This window comes from Scyliorhinus torazame, chromosome 14, assembly GCF_047496885.1.
Source record: "Scyliorhinus torazame isolate Kashiwa2021f chromosome 14, sScyTor2.1, whole genome shotgun sequence".
Taxonomy (NCBI): Eukaryota; Metazoa; Chordata; class Chondrichthyes; order Carcharhiniformes; family Scyliorhinidae; genus Scyliorhinus; species Scyliorhinus torazame.
This window is the reverse complement of record NC_092720.1, coordinates 219,314,157-219,338,482: the sequence shown is the minus strand read 5'-3', so window position 1 is coordinate 219,338,482 and position 24,326 is coordinate 219,314,157. Positions and strand designations below refer to the sequence as shown.

The following is a 24,326-nucleotide window of genomic DNA, read 5'->3' as shown; positions in this document are numbered from 1 at the left end:
GGACATTGGGCCTAGGTAGGGAGCTCTTTCACAGGGTCAGTGTGGACTCGATGGGCCAAATGGACTCCTTCCGAATTGTAAGGATTTTATGATGTTACCATCACCACTCAGTGACCCAGTGTGTGGGGCTTCCCCTCCCACACCCAGTGACCCAGTGTGTGGGGCTTCATCCGCACGGTGGCACAGAGGTTAGCGCTGCAGGACCTTGCCCTCCCCCAACCAGTGACCCAGTGTGTGGGCCCCCCACCCTCCCCCACCCAGTGTGTGGGGCTTTCCCCTCCCCCACCCAGTGACCCAGTGTGTGCCCCCCCCCACCTAGTGACCCAGTGTGTGGGCCCCCCCACCCCCACCCAGTGTGTGAGGCCTTCCCCTCCCCAACCCAGTGACCCAGTGTGTGGCGTCTTCCCTCCCCCACCCAGTGACCCAGTGTGTGGCCCCCCCACCCTCCCCCACCCAGTGTGTGGGGATTTCCCCTCCCCCACCCAGTGACCCAGTGTGTGCCCCCCCCCACCTAGTGACCCAGTGTGTGGGCCCCCCCACCCTGTGTGTGGGGCCTTCCCCTCACCCACCCAGTGACCCAGTGTGTGGAGCCTTCCCCTCCCCCACCCAGTGACCCAGTGTGTGACGCCTCCCCCTCCCCACCCAGTGTGTGGGGCCTTCCCCTCCCCCACCCAGTGACCCAGTGTGTGGGAACTCCCCCTCCCAGTGACCCAGTGTGTGGGGCCTCCCCCTCCCAGTGACCCAGTGTGTGGGGCCTCCCCCTCCCAGTGACCCAGTGTGTGGTGCCTCCCCCTCCCCACCCAGTGACCCAGTGTGTGGGGCCTCCCCCTCCCCCACCTACAGGAAACAGTCTTTATTTGGATGAAGGGATAGAACCCTCATCCTCCTGGATTGTTACTGTCCGCGGACAGATTTTCAGGGGTTCTGGGTTTTTACCCCCAGCAGTGAGTTCTGGATTGAAATAAGGATAGAGTTTCTCAGTGAATGTCCCAGCGAAAATGTAGATATGGGACTTGTTATCTGAGTTATAAAAGGAAACCTTCCCTCCCTCATAATCCAGAGAGACTCGAATCTTTCTCGGCTTCACTCTCAGATCTAAGAGTTTTGATGGATTCTCACAAGCCCAGTATTTATTCTCCTGTCTCAGAATCAATGTCCAGAATCTGTTATCTGGATTCAGGGTGAATTCTCCCTTCCTGTTTACGGATTCCTTGGCCACACCCACATCTCACTCAGTCTTGTTTCCCACCTCCACCTCCCAGGAATGTTTTCCTGATGTGACGCCCTCTGATCCCAGGACAACAGCATAGTGAACAAATCTCTCCGGATTGTCGGGAAGCTGCTCCCATTTCTCAGTGTATCTCACGGTGCTCAGGTCCTCAGACAGGAGAAGGACAGGATGGGCTGTATTCGGGTCGAAGGTGACTGGAGCTGGGGACAGATGGACACGGATGAAATGTTCGTCCCTCTCACTGTAACTTTCACAGCCGGTTAGTGATTGGCAAAATCAGCAAGGAACCAGAATTAGAAATTCATCCCCCGGGGAAGAGTTTAAACAGAGTACAGGGGAAACGGGAAGACACGGGAAACCGGGGAAGGTTTTACCCGGAGATCACACCCTGCAGTGAGGCTGAGGAAACCCCGTTACAGAGAGAGAGAGAGAGAGTGACAGACAGAAAAGGACAGATGGAAAGCACAAGACATACAGAGAGAAGGAGAGAGTGGGGTGTCATGATATTCAAGTGAACATCACAGCACATACACACACACATAATGATGGACAGATCAACGGACCAATTAGCACACACAACACGACAACCAGTCACAGACAAGAGCATACACAGTACAAAACAAGGAACATGACACTTTCTGGGCAGTCCAGCAGGAGACGGCTCAGGGCAAGGACCCCCATGCCAGACACTCAGACAGTCACCATGTGCTGAGTGCCAGAGTTTGTTATGTCAATAGTTAAATGAAATAAAACTGCGTTGTACCAATCGCAACCGTGTTGGTTCGTCTGTGTCTCAGAGTACCCAACACTTCATGGTACCAGAAGTGAATTAATACCTACCCACAAATCTGCCATCCTGCGCCATGGACACCGTCAACACACCGCAGCCGTTGCAAGTCGCTGTGAACCTCGGCGTCAATTGGACGTTGTTCAAACAGCGTTTCGAACTCTTTTTGGAAGCCAACGAAAAACAGAGCGCCTCGGACAAAATAAAGATCGCCATCCTCCTCACCACCGCAGGTCAGCACGCCATCTATGTCTACAACTCCCTGGTGTTCGCGGAAGGCGAGGACAAATCTAAGTACAACACGGTCCTCCTCAAGCTCGACCAACACTTCAACGTTGAGGTCAACTAGAGCTTCGAGAGGTATGTCTTCCAGCAGCGCCTGCAAGGTAAGGATGAGCTCTTTCAGCCATTCCAGCATCTCCGCATACCCGCGCAATCCTGCGGTTACGACACCACCTCAGAGTCCATGATCTGGGACCACATCGTTTTTGGGGTTGCCTCGGGCACCCTATGCCAGCAGCTTTTAAAAATAAAAGGCCTAACCTTAGCATCTGCAGTTGAAGCCTGTGTCCTGCACGAGAACATGACTAGCCGCTATGCCCAATTTCAGGTGATCGAATCGCCGCGGAGGGGGTCCTACGCGACCCGATCGGTGAGCCAGGTGCCCCACGAGGCCGAACGGGTCCAGGCGATCGAGTTTCTCCCGGCCCGCGGCCCGGACGAGGGCGGCCGTTTCGCGCACTTTTCGAGGCCTCCCGTGCTTGTGCGCGCCAAAACCTACAGCAACACTGAGGGACATGATGCGCAGGCGCGCTCGATGCAAGACCGAACTGCGCATGCGCAGTGGCGCAATGAACGCCATGACGTCATGACGTGCGGCAACTGTGAAGCTGCACATTTAAAAGGGCAATGCCCCGCGAAAACCCGACAATGCCTACGCTGTGGCAAGGTGGGCCACTACGCTGCTTACTGTCGAGCAGCTCAACCTATCGATCTTCCACATCTCCGACAACCAATGCGGACCATTCAGCCTCCACATTACGACATCCAGACCGGTGACACAGATGACCGAGACGCCTTCCGGGTTGCGGTCATTGATGGGAACCGAGTCAACACAATCAATCCGGGTGATGAATGGTGTGCCACCCTGACGGCCAACCCAAATTCGTCGCCCACCTACTAGACTGGACTTATGAGGCTGTTTACACGTTGAACTCATGCAACCACTGTTGTAACATGTTTATGTTCTTATCGTTACAGGAATTCGTTTTATCGTTCCACATTTCCCCGTTCTTTGTTATGGTACAACCTCGTTATTATGTCACACCCGGCATCGCCCCTTGTATTGAGTTAAGCCTCATGTACATGCTGTAAATATTACACACACACACATTTAGCTGCACTCAGTACACATCTCTATTTATAACCACGTAGGCACATAATTTTGTAAAAAAGGGGGATGTCATGATATTCAAGTGAACATCACAGCACACACACACATACACATTGATGGACAGATCAACGGACTAATTAGCACACACAACACGACAGCCAATCACAGACAAGAGCATACACAGTACAAAGCAAGGAACACGACACTTCCTGGGCAGTCCAGCAGGAGACGGCTCAGGGCAAGGACCTCCATGCCAGACACTCAGACAGTCACCATGTGCTGAGTACCAGAGTTTGTTATGTCAATAGTTAAATGAAATAAAACTGCGTTGTACCAATCGCAACCGTGTTGGTTCGTCTGTGTCTCAGAGTACCCAACACTTCATGGGGTGAAGCGAAAGAAAATGTGAGGGACAGCAAGGTAAGAGAGAGCGAGTGGGAGCAAAGGAGAGTGAGGGAGAAAGAGAAAGAGAGGGAGAATGAGAGGGAGAGAGAGGGAGAGAGCGAGGGAAACAAGACACAGCGGGAGTGTGAGGTATAGAGGGAGATCGAGTCAGTGACCGAGGCAATTAAGAGAGTGAGATCAAGGGTGTGACCGAGAGCGAGGTAGAGAGAGAGGTAGAGAGCGAGTGAGAGTGAGGGAGAGAGTGAGAGCGAGGGAGAGAGTGAGGGAATGAGGGAGAGAGCACGATCGAGGGAGAGAGCGAGCGAGAGAACGAGGGAGAGCAAGGAAGAGTAAACAGGGAGAGCGAGGGGTAGGGAGAGTTGGGGACGGTAAGCGAGGGGGAGGGAGGAAGAGTGAGGGAAGGAAGGAAGAGTGAGGGTGAGAGTGACAGTGAGGCAGAGAGTGAGGGCAAGGGGGAAAGCTAGGAAGAGAGCGAGGGTAGAGAGTGAGCGACCGAACGAGAGAAAGATCGAGGGAGAGTGAGGAAGAGCAAAAATGAGGAAGAGAGCGAAAGGAGAGCATGAGGGAGAGAGTGGGATCGAGGGAGAGAGCGGGATCAAGGGAGAAAGCAAGAGTGAGGGAGAGCGAGCTGGAGAGCGAGGGAGAGAGTGAGGAAGAGAGCGAGATAAAGGGAGCAAAAACATGGGAGAGTGCAAAAGAGAGGGAAAGAACGAGGGAGAGAGTGAGATCAAGGAAAAGAGCAAGAGCGAGGAAGAAAGCAAGAGCGAGGGAGAGAGCGAGAGTGAGGACAGAGCATGAAGGAGTGAAGGAGAGGGAGAGTCACAGGGAGGGAGTGCAAGGGGGGAGCAAGAGCGAGAGGGGTTCAGAGTGAAAGGGAACGAAAGCGAGGGAGAGCGAGATGGAGGAATGGTGATCAAGGGAGAGCGAGAATGAGGCAGAGTGAGGGGGAATGTGCGAAACTGAGGGAGCGAGCGAGGGCGAAGGAGAGCCAAGGGGTGGGAGTGCAAGGGGGGAGGGAGGCCGAGGGAGAGAAAGCGAGGGTGAGGAAAAGTGCGAGATAGAGTGAGAGGATAGATCGGGGAAGAGCGAGGGAGAGGGAGAGAGCAAGCGAGAGAAGGCAAGTGATGGTGAACGTGAGCAAGAGTGAGGGATTGGGAGTGTGAGGGACAGGGAGACCAAGGGAGAGGGAGTGTGAGAAGGGGGAGAGCGAGAATGAAGGAGAATGAGAACGAGGGAGAGCCAGCAGCAGGGAAAGCAAGGGGCCTGGAGAACGAGGGAGCGGGAGAACAAGGGGGAGGGAGAGTGAGAGGGTGGAAGAATGAGGGGTCGGAAGAACGGGGCGAGGGTGAGCGAGGGGCAGGGAGGGTGTGTGAGAGCGAGGGGGAGGGAGAGTGAGCAGGAAGGCGGGTGTGGAGGAGTGAGAGCAAGGTGAGGGAGAGAGAAGGGATGAGAGTGCGGGGGGAGTGATAGCGAGGGGGACAGAGAGAGTGAGGGGTGAGAGTGAGGAGGAAGGGGGAAACCATTACAGACTCAAAATGAAAATCTCGACCTGAAAGCCTCGATTGAAGAAAGCTGTGCTAGAAACAGCCATCTGTAACAAAGTCTCTTTCATTTTACTCACAGCATTATTTTTACACCCATCTTCCCCCCTCTGTGTTTGTCTGTCTTGTGTGAGTGTGTGTGAGAATGTGTGTGAGTGAGTGCGAGTGTGAGTGTGTGTGAGTGAGTATCTGAGTGAGTGTGTGTGCGTGAGAGTGTGTGTGTGAGTAGAGGATGGGACGAGTTTAAGTGGGGGGGGGGGTTAGGAATTAGTCAACCTTTTGTATTTGCTGCATATGTAACTATAGTTAGTGTCATTAATAAAATTAATTGTTTTTAAATTTACAAACCTGGTGAGTGTAATTATTGGGTGGTGAAGGGCCAAAGACTTTGGGTGTATTTCTCTGAATTATTTATTAATTTAAATTGTGTTGTTATTCCGGGTCAAGTGGGGCTGAATTGACGGCGCACTCGCCCAGGGGGTCGTAACAATAGCTGATCTGACAATTCTGTATTTTAACAGAAAACTGACTGAAGTAAAATCTAATCTGTTACAAATACAATTCTGTATTTAATATAAAGAGACCGGTCCCTTCTACTAATAACCGAGAGAGCTGTTTAATAGCTGGGGTCAGGAAGCTCACACCCACCTGTATTAATCACCGTCAGCATCTTTTTCCACACTCTGTACTGCAGTGAGCCAATGTACTTCCCCACATTTATTAACGGGTAAACCTTCTGTGGCTCTGGGAGAGTTCGCTTCAGTCTGAAACAGGAGATAAAGGTCAGTGTTGGATCATTCCAGGCTGGGCGAGAAATAGGTTAGAAATTAAAATCAAATCAGGGGATGAATTTTACCTTTTCTGTAAATCCGGAAATTTCTGTGAAATCAGAACAATTATTACTGTTTGTGTTTGGAGAACATTTTATCACAAAAAGTAAAGTTACAGACTGGATTGCACAGAAAAGTACACTTTAAATAGAGAAAGTTATTGGACTGCCTCTTGCTGTCCTCACTGGACTGTGAGTTACTCCACAATATTACAAATGACTCAATCTTACTGCACAACACAACTCACAGAGTTACAATCCAATTATAAAATCCTCATCAATGTCCAATTACTGGAATTAATTTATTAACACTCACTTGGTGGAACAGATTTTAAATATTGCTGAAAATACAGACATGTTACTGATGGAAAATGACCAGATGAACGGGAATTCCATTGTCATGAAGTACAGGTTATTAAACAGACAGGGTCATTTATATACATGTTGTAAACATTGAGCAGTCCACAGGGAGAAAAATGTCCGGTTTGGGGACAATTCCAGTTTGTGGACAATTACGGTTTGTGGACAATTCTGGTTTTTGGACAATTCCGGTTTGTGAACAATTCCGGGTTTGTGGACAATTCTGGTTTGTGGACAATTCTGGTTTTTGGACAATTCCGGGTTTGTGGACAATTCCGGTTTGTGGACAATTCTGGGTTTTGGACAGCCGGATTTGGGGGGCTGTACCTGTACCAGTGTCCAATAGAAATCACCTAGAAACTGGGGTAAATCTGCAATGTTAGTTTAACCGTCAGTCTTGGGACTCATCAAACTTGTGTTTGAATCTTTGTCTGCAGTGATACTACAGACAGAGTGTCAGACCACTCTGTGTAAGCTGAAGCAGACAGAATGAATTAGAATGTCAGCTCCACTTGCTGTGAGTCACACTGAGCTCAATGAGCAACCAGCTGAGTGGGAACTCCATTGTCAGAGGCAGCGGCTTTCCGCTGAGGTCTTAAACCCAGCTCTCTTCTGTCTGCTCAGGTGAAGGTAAAAGATCCCAAGACTCTATTCCAAGAAGAGCACAGGAGTTCTCTCAGTGTCCTGGTCAACATTTATCCCTCACCCAACACTGTTCAAATAGATTCATCAGCATCTCAATACACAGCAGAGAATTCACTAAAGTAAATACTCAGGGGTTCACTGAACTTCCTGGGAAATGCTGAAAATCAAATTGATCTTAACTTAAATGTTTTCAGTGTGGAGACTCTCCCCTCTCACTCTCTGAACATTGAACTATTTAACTGCTGGGAGGAAGCTTCACCTATCTGTGTATCTGCCCCTGGAGAGCTCTCTCCTGGACAGAATCATTCCAGTTCTAGCCAGGGAGGAGCCAAGCATTGGAAACATGGTCCTGCCTGGCTGGATCCTGGACTGTAGTTCCCAGTCTCAGACCAACAGCTGGAAATGTCCACTCGGGGGAGAATGGTCTGACCATTCGGAGGGTTCCTCACTCTGGATGAAGCTGATTTTCTTCATTGTTTAATTTGATGAAACTATCCCTCTATAATATTACAGTAAACAAGCTCCAGAGTTAGTCATTTCCGTGTTAAAGAGCCGTCAGTGATCCTGGGTGTGAGACAGAGGAAACCAAATGTGACAGGTGATGGGGTTGTTTTGGTCGGTGAGTTTTATATTCTAGATTTTGATGACACAACCTGCTCATTCTTCAAGACGGTGAAGGAGAGAAAAATAAATAAACAGTTACCGTTAAAAACTTGATGTTGTCCTGTTCACTCAGCTCTTGTTCAGTCTCCTGAACAGTGACTGAAAGCGATGAGATTTCCTCCGTTATCTTCTCAATCCTCTCCTTCATCTCCTGACTCTTTTTCTCTTTCTCCAGTTTCAGATCTTCCAACTCAATCCTCTCTTCCTCACGGAGAAACTGGTGAAGTTTTTCAAATTGGGCTTTAATCTGTTTCTCTGTCTTTACACTTTGGTCCTTTGGGAAATATCAGTGAGATTGAAAATTAATGAGGATTTTTAAAAGGTTATTCAGCCTGAACAGTTCTGTTCAGATCAGAATATTCCAGAAAAAAACATTCCCAATCTAGTTAGTTCCCAAACTGGATAATTTATTAAGATGAAGACATGACTTTGATACAGAAAACTATTCCCTCATGCAGTGAAATCTAGTTAATTGATTAGATAGAATAGATAATCGATTCGCAGATGATAATTTATTCAGGAGAGGGAGCTCTAACTGAGGATCGAGTTACTGATTTCTCTATTTGGTTTCCTGGTGATTATCTTGGATTTGAAACCCCAGGTTTTGGACTCTGTCCAGTAGAAACATTCTCTGTATCTACACTATCAAACCCTGAAATAATTATAAAGAACTCAGCTGACCTCACAGCTTCTCTATTCCACAGTCAGTTTAAGCTTTCCTGATAGGTTTAACCTCTTAGTTAAGACCATAAGAAATAGGAACAGGGGAATAGGCCATTCGGCCCCTCGAGTCTGCTCCGCCATTCAATAGGATCGTGGCTGATCCGACATTCTTCATGTCCACGTTCCTGCCCTTTCCCAGTATCCCTGATCAGCAATCTATCTGCCTCAGCCTTAAATATACACAAGGACTCTGCCCCCACAGCTCTCTGTGGTAAGGTGTTCCAAAGACCCACAACCCTCTGAGAGAAGGAATTCCTCCTCATCTCAGTCTGAAATTGGCTCCCCTTTATTCTGAAACTGTGCTCTCTGGTCCTAGACTCTCCCATGAGGGAAACATCCTCTCAGCATTTACCCTGTCAGCCCCTTAACAATCCGATATGTTTCAATGAGATCATCTCTCATTCTTCTGAATTCCAATGAGTAGAGTCCCAATTTTCTCATTCGGCAATCCTTCCATACCGGGGAATCATCCTGGTGAACCTTCACTGAACCGCCTCTGTGAGTGGGAGAGGATCTCAAATAAATCACTCAATGCCCAGGGCTCCTCCTGGTCCTCGCATCAAACTGTTTATTTCGCCGGCGGGGAGATGACGTCTGTTAAAGTCCCAGACCACCTCTCCGCCGAACAAAGGAAAACATCCATTCTTATACATTTTCAAAACAGCTACACGGCTCATTTCGGCTGGACCTTGTCCAATAATATTGGTTATAGATTACATACATTAGTTATATATACAATTAAATTTGACATTATGTAAAGTGGGTTGGCCCCTTACCAGCCCCTGACTTCATGAAGAAGCCACTCATACTAACTGTTAAAGTTAACTTCCCTGTCTGCATCTGGACACCTTGGGCTGGCGAGGATACATAATGCTCTTTGTCCTGTGGAGCTGTTATCACTCGCTGGTGAAGTACTCCCATTTTTCCCATGTCTGTTTCAATCATTCTTGTCTCCCTGACTAACTCTGCTGTCTGGAATTGAATGATGTTACTTATACCAGTTTGCAACTGAACCCAGGCGAATGGTTGTTCTGGAATGTGGGTAGTTCAGCTAAAAGCCATTTTGTGTCTTTAGTATTGTTAGCTCAGCGAACCGCCATTTTGTGTCCTTTCTGATATTAGTAATTTTTAGTTTACAAAATCACATGCATTGTTTAGACACTATCTATTCCTACAAATTGCCTCTTATACACGTATCTGAGCCAATGGGTACCTTTTGTCTAAGAACCTTCTTTCTAAATCTGACTTCAACAGCCTCCATTGAAATAATATCTTTCCTTAAATAAGGGACCAAAACTGCTCCCAGTGCTCCAGATGTGGTCTCACCAATACCTTATACAGTTGCAGCAAGACTTCCCGACTCTTATCCTCCAACCCCCTTGGAATGCGGGCCAACATTCCATTAACCTTCCTGATTACCTGCTGTACCTGTCTGCGAGCTTTCTGTGTTTCGTATACAAGATCCCCAAGTCCCTCTGTGTCACAGCTTTCTGCAGCTTTTCTCCATTTAAATAATACTCTGCTCTTTTGTTCTCCTTTCCAAAATGAACAACGTCACATTTTCCCACATGACACCCCGTGTGCTAACTATTTTCCCACATACTTAACCGATCAAAATCTCTTTGCAAATGGCCTGTGTCCCTCTCGCCATTTGCCTTTCCATCTATTTTGGTTTTTTTTGCAAATTTGGCTACAAGACATTCACTTCTTCCCTCGGTGTCATTAATACATATTGTAAACAATTGCGGTCCCAGAACTGATCCATGTGGAGCCCCACTGGTTACAAACTGAAAAAGAATCCCTCATCCCATTCGCTGTTTCCTTCCTTCACCCCCAATCCACCCTCCCCATTTCTCTCCTTCACTGACAATCCCCTCCTCCTCCCATTTCCCTCATTCGCACCCCCCTTGTCCACCCTCCAAGGATCTGCGAAATATCACCTCAGGGTGATGGGCCTGTGTCGGCACTGTCAGCGAGCGGGTCACGATACAAGGCAGGAGAGTGATGATCCCTCGCTGTGAGGTTAGCTCTGGTGCTCCTCAGTTTATGCAAAAGTCTGATTCTGTCTGTCTGCTGACAGGACCCTCACACTCATCCTCTGAACAGGGTCTGCATCGGGGGCTTTTGATCTTGGATCACTGTGCCCGAGGGGGGCAGAGATGGTGGAAGCGGAGGGTAACAGGGGATGGGGGTGCGGGCAGCCTGCTGTAAATATTAACGTGACAGATTTACTACCTTATTCCCAATGCTTTGTGCATTCAGATAAGTTCTGGAACCATCCTTGTGATTTCTTTTACACCTACTCCACTGTCTCTTTATAATTCTTATCATCGAGACCAGAATTCTGCCAGAATACAGAACAAAATAAGATCAGAAATACCTGAATGTGAATGAATGTTTTCTCATAATCACGTTTTACAGTGTTACATTCCTCCTCCTTGTCCTGGACTGGCTTCAGTGAGGTTCGCAGTTCCTCCTGAACAAAAACATAATTTGTACATCTTTCTGAAATAGGAACCCCAAATTAAATCTCATTCTGTTATTCACAGTGTGAGGTAGATGTTCAGTTCACAGTCTGTGTAAAACTGCTGTTCAGGATACTGGCTTAGACATTGTGAAATAAACTTTGAAAAGTTTCTCAATCCTAACTGTGGCTCATTATTCCTCTGAAATCTGTGACCCACAAATCATGGAAAAGCTGGTCTGACTCCATGAAAATTGTGGGAGACGAGGAGATCCCTACCCTGGAATGGAGCTGCCCAGGTTTGGAGTGCCGAGTGAGGGCTCACTACTCACACCCTTATCCTGAAAATCGGGGGCATCAGGAATGGGGCAGGAATTTTCTTTATTCATTTATGTGATTTGGGCATCACTGACCAGACCAGTATTCATTTTCCATCTCGAATTTCTCTCAGGACGGTGGTTGAGAGCTGCCTTCTTGAAGCAGCTGCACTCCCTGAGGTGTAGGTACACCCACCGTGCTGTTAGGGAGGGAGCTCCAGGATTTGGACCCGACGACACTGAAAGAACGGCTGATATTTTTCCCAGTCAGGATGGGGAGTGACTTGGAGGGGAACCTCCAGGTGAGGGTGATCCCAGGTATCTGCTGCTCTTGTCCTTCTCGATGGTGGTGGCCGTGGGTTTGGAAGGTGCTGCCTGAGGAACCTCGGTGAGTTTCTGCAGTGAATCTTGTCGATGGTGCACACGGCTGACACTATTGGAGGTGGAGGGAGTGAATGTTTGTGGAAGGGACGCCAATCAAGCGGGGTTGCTTTGTCCTGGTTGGTGTTGAGCTTCTTGAGTGTTGTTGGAGCTGCACTCATCCAGACAAGTGGAGAGTTTTCCATCTCACTCCTGACTTGTGGACAGGCTTTGGGGAGTCAGGAGGTGAGTTACTTTCAGCAGGATTCCCAGCTGCTGACTTGCTCTTGTAGCCACAGTATTTATCTGGCTCGTCCCGTTCAGCTTCTGGTCAGTGGTCACCCCCAGGATGTTAATAGTGGGGGATTCAGTAATTTTAATGACCATTGTCACAGTTTTGAGTTTCTATCACCAGTTTTACAATTGCTCCCTCCACTAGAATCCAGGCCTGAGTTGAGCTACTGACCACATGTCTACACCTTCACTAAAACTATTTCCACCTCCATCGCTCTCCCGACATCACCCGTCTCAGCTCACCTGCTGTTGAATCTCTCATTCACGACATTGTTACCTCCAGACTTGACCATTCTGACATTCTTCTGGCAGCTCTCCCACATTCTACCCTCCAGAAACTTAAAATCATCCCAAACTCTGCTGCCCATCTCCTCACTCACAGTGAGTCCCATTCCCCCATCACTCCTGTGCCCACTGACTGACACTGTCATCTCCTCACTCACAGTGAGTCCCATTCCCCCATCACCCCTGTGCCCACTGACACTGTCATCTCCTCACTCACAGTGAATCCCATTCCCCCATCACCCCTGTGCCCACTGACACTGTCATCTCCTCACTCACAGTGAGTCCCATTCCCCCATCACTCCTGTGCCCACTGACACTGTCATCTCCTCACTCACAGTGAGTCCCATTCCCCCATCACCCCTGTGCCCACTGACACTGTCATCTCCTCACTCACAGTGAGTCCCATTCCCCCATCACCCCTGTGCCCACTGACACTGTCATCTCCTCACTCACAGTGAGTCCCATTCCCCCATCACCCCTGTGCCCACTGACACTGACATCTCCTCACTCACTGTGAGGCCCATTCCCCCATCACCCCTGTGCCCACTGACACTGACATCTCCCCACTCACAGTGAGTCCCATTCCCCCATCACCCCTGTGCCCACTGACACTGACATCTCCTCACTCACAGTGAGTCCCATTCCCCCATCACCCCTGTGCTCACTGACTGACACTGACATCTCCTCACCCTAAGTGATCTGGGGTCTATGTTCATAGATCTTTGAAAGTTGCCACTCAAGTGGATGGAGCTGTGAAGAAGGCCTATGGTGTGCTAGCGTTCATTAGCAGAGGGATTGAATTTAAGAGCCCTGAGGTGGTGATGCAGCTGTACAAAACCTTGGTAAGGCCACATTTGGAGTTCTGGTCGCCTCATTTTAGGAAAGATGTGGAAGCTTTGGAAAAGGTGCAAAGGAGATTTACCAGGATGTTGCCTGGAATGGAGAGTAGGTCTTACGAGGCAAGGTTGAGGGTGCTCGGCCTTTTCTCATTAGAACGGAGAAGGATGAGGGGAGACTTGATAGAGGTTTATAAGATGATCAGGGGAATAGATAGAGTAGACAGTCAGAGACTTTTTCCCTGGGTAGAATAAACCATTACAAGGCGACATAAATTTAAGGTGAATTGTGGAAGATACAGGGGGGATGTCAGAGGTAGGTTCTTTACCCAGAGAGTAGAGGGGGCATAGAATGCACTGCCTGTGGAAGTAGTTGAGTCGGAAAAATGCGGGACCTTCAAGAGGCTATTGGATAGGTACATGGATTACGGTAGAATGATGGGGTGTAGATTAATTTGTTCTTAATCCAGGACAAAAGTTCGGCACAACATCGTGGGCCGAAGGGCCTGTTCTGTGCTGTATTTTCTATGTTCTATGTGCACGGGGTGTATTTCTAGATTGATGTTTTTCATCATGGATAAGGCGCTGCTGGGGCAGCACGGTGGCGCAGTGGGTTAGCCCTGCAGCCTCACGGAGCCGAGGTCCCAGGTTCGATCCCGGCTCTGGGTCACTGTCCGTGTGGAGTTTGCACATTCTCCCCGTGTTTGCGTGGGTTTCGCCCCCACAACCCAAAGTTGTGCAGGGTAGGTGGATTGGCCACAATAAATTCCCCCTTAATTGGAAAAAATGAATTGGGTACACTAAATTTTTTTTTTAATTTTAAAAAATGAATAAGGTGCTGCTGGCGGGAGTGGCCGACTGGGGTATTCGGTGGTCGTGGTCTCTGACCACGCAACTCACTGGGTGGATTTCTGGATCGATGTTTTTCCTCATGTATAAGGTGCTGCTGGCGGGGGGGGCCGACTCGGGTATTTGGCGATCGTGGTCTCTCACCACATGCCGCACTGGGTGGATTTGCGGGTGGTTCAGGGGAGGCCCAATGGCCGTAGTGTCAGATGGACTTGGGCTGTTGGTGGAAGAGGGGTGTGTGAGCTGGTGAGGGCTCCATTCGGGCCTATATGGAGGTGAATGATATAGGGGAGGTCACAGCCGCCACATTGTGGGAGGCACTCAAGGCTGTAGTTAGGGGGGAGTTTATTTTGATTCGGGTGCACAGGGAGAGGATGGAGCGGGAAGAGAGGGAAAGGCTGGTCGAGGAGATCTTGAGGGTGGATATGAGGTACTGGGTGGTGCCTGAGGAAGGGTTGTTGAAGGAGAGGCTGAGGCTCCAGATGGAGTTTGGGTTAGTGTCGATGGGGAAGGTGGTAGGGCAGTTGCGGAGGGCCAGGGGGGCAGTTTATGAATACGGGGGAAGACAAGCAGGATGCTGGCCCATCAGTTGAGAAAACTGGAGGTGGCGAGGGAGAATGGTAGAGTGAGGGATGAGGGGGGTATGATGGTGATGGATCTGTAGGGGGTGAATGGGGTATTTGAGGCCTTCTATTGGAGGCTTTATGAGTCAGAGCCCCCGAGGGGGGAAGAGATGCTGAGGCGGTTCTTGGATGGGTTGGAGTTTCGAACGTGGAGGAGGGTCGGGTGCAGGGCCTGGAGGCCCCAATTGGGTTGCACAAAGTGATGGATGGCATGGGGGCGATGCAGTCCTGGGTCCGGATGGGTTCCCAGTGGAGTTTTATCAGAGGTTTGGGGTGGAGCTATGGCCACTGCCGGTGAGGGCTTATAATAATCTGAGGGAGAGGGGGACCTCCCCCTACTTTGTCACAGGCTTCTAGCTCCCTGATTCTTCAAAAGGCTAAGGACCCGGAGCAGTGTGGGTCATACCGCCCGATATTGCTGAATGTCGATGCCAAGCTATTGGCGAAGATGCTGGCATCGCGGAATGAGGACTGCGTGCTGGGGTTGATTGGGGAGGATAAGACAGATTTGGTGAAAGTTGTCGGCGAATGTCTGGAGGTTATTGAACGTGATTATGATGCAGGAGGCTGAGGCAGTGGTGGCGATGGACGTGGAGAAGGTATGTGATCGGGTGCAGTGGACGTTTTTGTTTGAGGTGTTGGGGAGGTTTGGGTTCGGGCAGGAGTTTGTGGATTGGGTCCGGTTGCTGTATAAGGCACCGGCGGCGAGTGTGCGGATGAACCAAGCGAGTTCGGGGTATTTTGGGTTACACCGTGCGACGAGACAGGGGTGTGCGCTCTCCCCGCTGCTTTTCGCCTTGGCAATAGAGTAACTGGCATTGGTGCTTAGCCATTGAGGAATTGGAGAAGGATTGAGCAGGGGGGCGGGGGGGGGGGGGGGGGGAGCGTCGAGCAGAGGGCTTCGTTGTACGCAGATGATCTGCTGTTATATATTTCGGACGTATTGGGCTGTATTGGGGGTATCATGGGGACTTGGGGGAATTTGGATGGTTTTCGGGTATATATTGAATATGATAAAGACTGAGGTGTTCCCGATCAATACCAGAGGGCAGGAAACGAGATTGGGGAGCTGCCGTTCGGTGGGGACGAGCTTCAGATACCTCAGTATCCAGGTGGTCCGAGCTGGCCTCAGCTACATAGACTGAATTTGGCTCGATTGGTGGAGGGGATGAAGGCGGATTTTAGGAGGTGGGATGTTTTGCCATTGTCGTTGGCAGGACGGGTGCAGACAGTTAAAATGACCCTGCTGCCTAGGTGTGTGCTCGTTTTCCATAAACTACCCATCCTTGTCCCTGAGTCGTTTTTCAGGAAAGGTAATGGATTGATCTCAGAGTTTGTTTGGGTGGGGAAGGCCCCGCGGGTACAGCGGGATTTTCTGGATTGGGTGAGGGGGAGGGGTGACTGCCGTTGCCCAATTTAATTAATTATTATTGGGCTGCGAACATTGGGATGGTGAGGAAATGGGCTGTGGAGGAGAGGTCGGTTAGGGGACGGGTGGAGACGGCATCGTGTAGGGCGACGTGTTTGAGGGATTTGTTGTTGGTGCCTCTGACGTTCTCGCCGGCCAGGTATTCCGTTAGTCCAGTGGTGGTGTCGGCTCTGAGGGTGTGGGGGCGATGAAGGCAGCACTCGGGGTTGGAGGGCATGTCATTGTGGGCGCCTATTTGTGATAACCATAGGTTTGTGCCAGCGAGACTGGATGTGAGGTTCCAGGGTGTGGTGGCAGGCGAGGATTGAATATGTCGGGGACCTGTTTATTCGGGAAAAATTTGCGGGGCTGGAGGAGTTGGAGGAATTGTTTGAGTTGCCTAAGAGTAAAGGCTTAGGTTCCTGCAGGTTCGGGATTTTGTGAAGCGAGAGGTGCCGTCTTTCCCGGGATTGCTGCCTCCGGTGCTGCAAGATAAACCTCTGTCGGGGGCCGAAATAGGGGAGGGGAAGGTTTCGGGTATTTACAAGGAACTGGTGGAGTGGGAGGGTGCCTGGGTGGAGGATGGTAAATGCAAGTGAGAGGAGGAGTTGGGAGAGGAGCTGGGGGCTGGGACATGGGCTGAGTTTTGCGGAGGGTGAATGCGACCTCGTTGTCTACAAAATTAAGCCTCACCCAGTTTAAAGTGGTGCATAGGGCCCACATGATGGTGGCGAGGATGAGCAGGTTTTCAGAGGGGGTGGAGGATAGGTGTGGGCGGTGGGTGCAAGGGGGGGGGGTGGGCCGCGAACCATGTCCATATATTCTGGGTATGTCCAAGATTGAGGGGGCTCGGACAGGGGTTCTCGAATGTGATGCTGAGGTTCTGGGGGTGAGGGTGGCCCCGAGTCCGGAGGTGGCAATATTTGGGCTGTCAGGAGATCCGGGAGTGCAGGGGGGGAAGAGAGGCCGGTGTATTGGCCTTTGCCTCCCTGATAGCCCGGAGATGGATTTTGTTCTGTTGGCCAACTTCCTTCTCTTGTATAACACCACCCCCGATGCCAGTCCTGGAGTCACACTGGCGGAGCTACTGATAGGTCGTCGCCTCCAGACTCGATTAGATTTTGTTTTGCCCAATTTGTCAGGGAGGGTGGATGCTGGGCCGGCCTCCCGAAAGAAGCAGCACCGTTATATAAAAGGAGACGGGTCATTTAACGGTTGGCGAACTAGTCTTCGTAAGAAACTTTGCTTCAGGTTCACTGTGGTTACCCAGCGGGATTGTGGTAAAGTCTGACAGGACCGACGGGTGTGGAAGCAGATAGACCATGTCGCGAGAGAGAGGCCACAACCCCAGTGGCTGAGCAGGTGGAACCAGCAGCATCGCCAGTGTCCCCACAGTGGAACCAGAACTGAGGGAACTGGGGAGTTCCATAAAGGCCCCGCCAAATACCCCTGGAGGTGCTGGAGAGGTTGGGGGGGGGGGGGGGGGGGGCCCGAAGGAATGGTCGAATCCTCGAGGCGACCACCTGCTGTCGACAACAAAACTACCTCATTGGTGGAGGAGCCTGTTGGGGGGCTGAGGCGGTCCATTAGGCCTAAGAAGTACCCTGACAGATTAACCCTAAGAAAGACTGCTGTGGACTCCCTCCTTTTTTGTCTCAGCCTTTTCTTGTACATATTTAACTGTACATGGCCCATGTTGTAATGATGTTGCTGGGGGACCTAAGGGGGGAGGGATGTGGTAGTACGGCCTCTTTCAGGAACGATCCTCACAATCCACGTGACCAGCTCGGGGTCTATCGTGCGAGAGCGGGCGAACCCCGACCAATGGGGGAAAAGCGCAAGGCCCTGGGAACCAGGGTGTGGGCAGTGTGAACCCAGGAGTCGTAGAGTAAAGTCCTATTTCAGAGACCTGTGTGCCTGTGTATAGTTAACCTTCACCTTGTTATCAATAAACCCCTTCTGGGTATACAAGAAGCCTCCGCAGCCCTGATAAATATAAGTTGTTGATTAGCTTCTATTAAAGTGGTGTTCAGACTGAAGTGAAATTCCTTCACTTTCTGTTCCTGGTTTCTGAAGGAGTGACACAAATAATAGTTCATCTAAAGACCGAGTAATTAAATAATAAACATTGAGAGACACTCAAACCCAAATCTATGAATGTTCTCTGTTCAGGATTCCGGTATCTGTTTCTGTATTTTGTTTCATAAGAACATAAGAACTAGGAGCAGGAGTAGGCCATCTGGCCCCTCGAGCCTGCTCCACCATTCAATGAGATCATGGCTGATCTTTTGTGGACTCGGCTCCACTTTCCGGCCCGAGCACCATAACCCTTAATCCCTTTATTCTTCAAAAAACTATCTATCTTTATCTTAAAAACCGTTAATCAAGGAGCCTCTACTGCTTCACTGGGCATGGAATTCCATAGATTCACAACCCTTTGGGTGAAGAAGTTCCTCCTAAACTCAGTCCTAAATCTACTTCCCCTTATTTTGAGGCTATGCCCCCTAGTTCTGCTTTCACCCGCCAGTGGAAACAACCTGCCCGCATCTATCCTATCTATTCCCTTCATAATTTTATATGTTTCTATAAGATCCCCCCTCATCCTTCTAAATTCCAACGAGTACAGTCCCAGTCTACTCAACCTCTCCTCGTAATCCAACCCCTTCTCTGGGATTAACCTAGTGAATCTCGTCTGCACACCCTCCAGTGCCAGTACGTCCTTTCTCAAGTAAGGAGGACAAAACTGAACACAATACTCCAGGTGTGGCCTCACTAACACCTTATACAATTGCAGCATAACCTCCCTAGTCTTCAACTCCATCCCTCTAGCAATGAAGGAAAAAATTCCATTTGCCTTCTTAATCACCTGTTGCACCTGTAAACCAGCTTTTTGCCAACATTGTATTCCATCTGCCAGACCCTAGCCCATTCACTTAGCCTATCCAAATCCCTCTGCAGACTTCCAGTATCCTCTGCACTTTTTGCTTTACCACTTATCTTAGTGTCGTCTGCAAACTTGGACACATTGCCCTTGGTTCCCAACTCCAAATCATCTATGTAAATTGTGAACAGTTGTGGGCCCAACACTGATCCCTGAGGGACACCACTAGCTACTGATTGCCAACCAGAGAAACACCCATTAATCCTCACTCTTTGCTTTCTATTAATTAACCAACCCTCTAACCATGCTACTACTTTCCCCTTAATGTCATGCATCTTTATCTTACGCAGCAACCTTTTGTGTGGCACCTTGTCAAAGGCTTTCTGGAAATCCAGATATACCACATCCATTGGCTCCCCGTTATCTACCGCACTGGTAATGTCCTCAAAAAGTTCCACTCAATTAGTTAGGCACGACCTGCCCTTTATGAACCCATGCTGCGTCTGCCCAATGGGACAATTTCCATCTAGATGCCTCGCTATTTCTTCCTTGATGATAGATTCCAGCATCTTCCCTACTACCGAAGTTAAGTTCACTGGCCTATAGTTACCCGCTTTCTGCCTACCTCCTTTTTTGAACAGTGGTGTCACGTTTGCTAATTTCCAATCCGCCAGGACCACCCCAGAGTCTAGTGAATTTTGGTAAATTATCACTAGTGCATTTGCAATTACCCTAGCCATCTCTTTTAGCACTCTGGGATGCATTCCATCAGGGCCAGGAGACTTGTCTACCTTTAGCCCCATTAGCTTGCCCATCACTACCTCCTTGGTGATAACAATCCTCTCAAGGTCCTCACCTGTCATAGCCTCATTCCCATCAGTCACTGGCATGTTATTTGTGTCTTCCATTGTGAAGGACCCAAAAAACCTGTTCAGTTCCTCAGCCATTTCCTCATCTCCCATTATTAAATCTCCCTTCTCATCCTCTAAAGGGCCAATATTTACCTTAGCCACTCTTTTTTGTTTTTTATATTTGTAGAAACTTTTACTATCTGTTTTTATATTCTGAGCAAGTTTACTCTCATAATCTATCTTACTCTTCTTTATAGCTTTTTTAGTAGCTTTCTGTTGCCCCATAAAGATTTCCCAGTCCTCTAGTCTCCCACTAATCTTTGCTACTTTGTATGCTTTTTCCTTCAATTTGATACTCTCCCTTATTTCCTGAGATATCCTCGGTCGATTTTCCCTCTTTCAACCGTCCTTCCTTTTTGTTGGTATAAACCTTTGCTGAGCACTGTGAAAAATCGCTTGGAAGGTTCTCCACTGTTCCTCAACTGTTTCACCATGAAGTCTTTGCTCCCAGTCTACCTTAGCTAGTTCTTCTCTCATCCCATTGTAATCTCCTTTGTTTAAGCACAAAACACCAGTGTTTGATTTTACCTTCTCACCCTCCATCTGTATTTTAAATTCCACCATATTGTGATCGCTCCTTCCGAGAGGGTCCCTAACTATGAGATCATGAATCAATCCTGTCTCATTACACAGGACCAGACCTAGGACCGCTTGTTCCCTCGTAGGTTCCATTACATAATGTTCTAGGAAACTATCGCGGATACATTCTATAAATTCCTCCTCAAGGCTGCCTTGACCGACTTGGTTAAACCAATCGACATGTAGATTAAAATCCCCCATGATAACTGCTGTACCATTTCTACATGCATCAGTTATTTCTTTGTTTATTGCCTGCCCCACCATAATGTTACTATTTGGTGGCGGATAGACTACTCCTATCAGTGACTTTTTCGTCTTACTATTCCTGATTTCCACCCAAATGGATTCAACCTTATCCTCCATAGCACCGATGTCATCCCTTACTGTTGCCCGGATGTCATCCTTAAATAACAGAGCTACACCACCTCCCTTACCATCCACTCGTCCTTCCGAATAGTTTGATACCCTTGGATATTTAACTCCCAGTCATGACCATCCTTTAACCATGTTTCAGTAATGGCCACTAAATCATAGTCATTCACGATGATTTGCGCCATCAACTCATTTACCTTATTCCGAATACTACAAGCATTCAGGTAAAGTATACTTCTGTTGGCTTTTTTTACCTCTGTTCTGAATCTTAACACCTCGATCAGTAACCTCTCCTAAGTTATATTTCCTTTTAACCTTTCTCCTAATTTTCCTTGCCGTTGAACCCATACCTTCATGTAACAACCTGCCGCGTCACTTACCATTAATGTTTTCACTTCCTGTTTTATTCCTTTTAGTATTCCTGGTCCTATTCACTGAGCTCCCCTCAGTCACTGTACCTTGTCCTGTCGCCCTTTTTGATTTTTGACTATGGCTTCTCTGCCTTACACTTTCCCCCTTACTGCCTTTTGTTTCTGTCCCTGTTTTACTACCTTCCAACTTCCTGCATCAGTTCCCATCCCCCTGCCACATTAGTTTAAACTCTCCCCGACAACTCTAGCAAACACCCCCCCATGGACATTTGGTTCCAGTCCTGCCCAGGAGCAGACCGTCCGGTTTGTACTGGTCCCACCTCCCCCAGAACCGGTTCCAATGCCCCAGGAATTTGAATCCCTCCCTCTTGCACCATCTCTCGAGCCACGCATTCATCCTATCTATCCTGACATTCCTACTCTGACTAGCTCGAGCACTGGTAGCAATCCTGAGTTTACTACCTTTGAGGTCCTACTTTTTAGTTTAACTCCTAACTCCCTGAATTCAGCTTGTAGGACCTCGTCCCATTTTTTACCTATATCGTTGGTGCCTTTGTGCACCATGACAGCTGGCTGTTCACCCTCCACCCCCCCCCCCCCAGAATGTCCTGCAGCCGCTCTGAGACATCCTTGACCCTTGCACCAGGGAGGCAACATACCATCCTGGAGTCTCGATTGCTTGTGCAGAACCGCCTGTCTATTCCCCTTACAATTGAGTCCCCTATCATTATAGCCCTGCCATTCCTCTTCCTGCCCAGCTGTGCAGCAGAGCCAGCCACGGTGCCATGAAACTGACTGCTGCTGCCTTCCCCTGGTGAGCCATCTCCCTCAACAGTATCCAAAGCGGTATATCTGTTTTGCAGGGAGATGACCGCAGAGGACACCTGCACTGCCTTCCTATGGTCCTTGCTCTGTCTTTTGGTCACCCATTTTCTATCTCCCTCGGTACCTTTCACCTGCGGTGTGACCAACTTGCTAAACATGCTATCCACGACATCCTCAGCATCGCGGATGCTCCAAAGTGAGTCCATCCACAGCTCCAGAGCCGTCAAGCGGTCTAACAGGAGCTGCAACTGGACACACTTCTTGCACGTGAAGGAGCCAGGGACAGTGGACGTGTCCCTGAGCTCTCACATCGCACACGAGGAGCATGACACGGGTCTGAGATCTCCTGTCATGTCTTAAATCTTCGGTTAACTTCAACAATTACAATTTCCCCCCCCCCAAATAATAATAAATAAATAAATAAACAACGAAGAAAAAAATAAATAAATATACCAATGAAAAGAAAAAGAAAACAGAAACACTACTTACCAGTCACTTACCAGGGATGAAAAGCACCTCCACCCCACCCAGCTTTGAATTCCCACCTAGATTCAAATTCCCAAACTCACTCTTGGTTGTGTCTCACTCTGGCTGTGTCTTCTCTGGCTCACTGGGAGAACTCACTGGGAGTGAGTTTACAAGTTGCTCTTTTTAAATTGTCCTGAATTGACTCCCCTCCCCCACCTGCTTTTAGATCAAGGTAGATTTAAGTGACTGACACTTAACTGCCAACCAGTTATGTGAGTGGGTGGGGCATCCCTTGTTAACCTACACTGCACAATTCTAGCTTAATTTAAATTAATTTAAACTCCTGAAATTTAAAAGGAGCTGCCTTACTGATTTGATTCAATTCCCACCAAGATTCAAATTCCCAAACTCACTCTTCAAACTTTCAAACAAGATCTCCTCACCTTAAACTCCTCAGCAGCTTCTTCCACTGGCAGCAACTCGTGGTTTTGATGATTTTTTGAACTCTGACAAACCAGACAGATGGGCTGATTGTCAGTTTTACAAAATAATTTCAGCTTCTCCTTGTGACGGCTGCATTCCTGATGAATTTTATCACCTTTATCACTTTTTACAAACATTTCCACGATGTTGGAAAGGGTGTGGATTGGTCTCAGGTCTCTGGATGGATTCTCCTTCCTACAGATGGGACAGGGGGTGGTGTCAGCTTCCTCCCAGTACTGGGTTATACAGGATCGACAGAAGCTGTGATCACAGTCGAGTAAGACAGGATCTTTATACAGATCATGGCAAACAGCACAGGAAAGTTCATCTTCCATCTCGAAGGGCTGATCACCTTGTTCTAAGCTCCAAGTAAAATGGTGATCGGAGTTCAGTGAAACCTTTCAGTTTCATTTCTGATTCCAGCAGTAACTTTATAAACCACAGCCCAGAAAGGGACGGAGCAAATGAGTAATATAAATAGACTGCAGATAAACAGGTTTGTTCATTGATATTGTTCAGAGAATCACCACCCTGACAGGCCTGACTCTGTCTCTGATCCTGTAAAAAGGTAGAATCGATTTTACATTATTCGAATACAGAACAAACAGAACAGTGCATCTGGACAGAGTTAATTTTGACTGTTGTCACAGGCAGGAGTGAGTGTTAATTCTTGCACAGTCAACAAGACAACAGATTCCTTTCACTATAAAAAAAATGTTAAAAGTTTAAAAGCAAAGACAATGGGTGTTGGATTGGGAAGTGAAGAGGTCACTTTCTAGGTGTTGTGTAGAGGTCACTTTCTAGGTGTTGTGTGGGGGTCACTTTCTAGGTGTTGTGTCGAGGTCACTTTCTAGGTGTCGTGTAGAGGTCACTTTCTAGGTGTTGTGTAGAGGTCACTTTCTAGGTGTTGTGTGGGGGGTCACTTTCTAGGAGTTGTGTGGAGGTCACTTTCTAGGTGTCGTGTAGAGGTCACTTTCTAGGTGTCGTGTAGAGGTCACTTTCTAGGTGTCGTGTAGAGGTCACTTTCTAGGTGTTGTGTAGAGGTCACTTTCTAGGTGTTGTGTGGGGGTCACTTTCTAGGTGTTGTGTCGAGGTCACTTTCTAGGTGTCGTGTAGAGGTCACTTTCTAGGTGTTGTGTAGAGGTCACTTTCTAGGTGTTGTGTGGGGGGTCACTTTCTAGGTGTCGTGTAGAGGTCACTTTCTAGGTGTTGTGTAGAGGTCACTTTCTAGGTGTGTAGAGGTCACTTTCCAGGTGTTGTGTCGAGGTCACTTTCTAGGTGTTGTGTAGAGGTCACTTTCTAGGTGTTGTGTGGAGGTCACTTTCTAGGTGTTGTGTGGGGGTCACTTTCTAGATGTTGTGTGGGGGTCACTTTCTAGGTGTTGTGTGTGGGTCACTTTCTAGGTATTGCGTTGTCTCTGACT

General features: G+C 48.7%; 1 protein-coding gene and 1 pseudogene across 1 annotated transcript in view; one reads left to right on the top strand and one right to left on the bottom strand.

Moving 5' to 3' along the window:
- LOC140389171 (uncharacterized) overlaps window positions 1-24,326 on the top strand; it is a 101,120-nt gene that overhangs the window by 26,349 nt on the left and 50,445 nt on the right. The window lies entirely within an intron of this gene.
- On the bottom strand, window positions 815-23,238 carry LOC140390519 (zinc-binding protein A33-like; annotated as a pseudogene).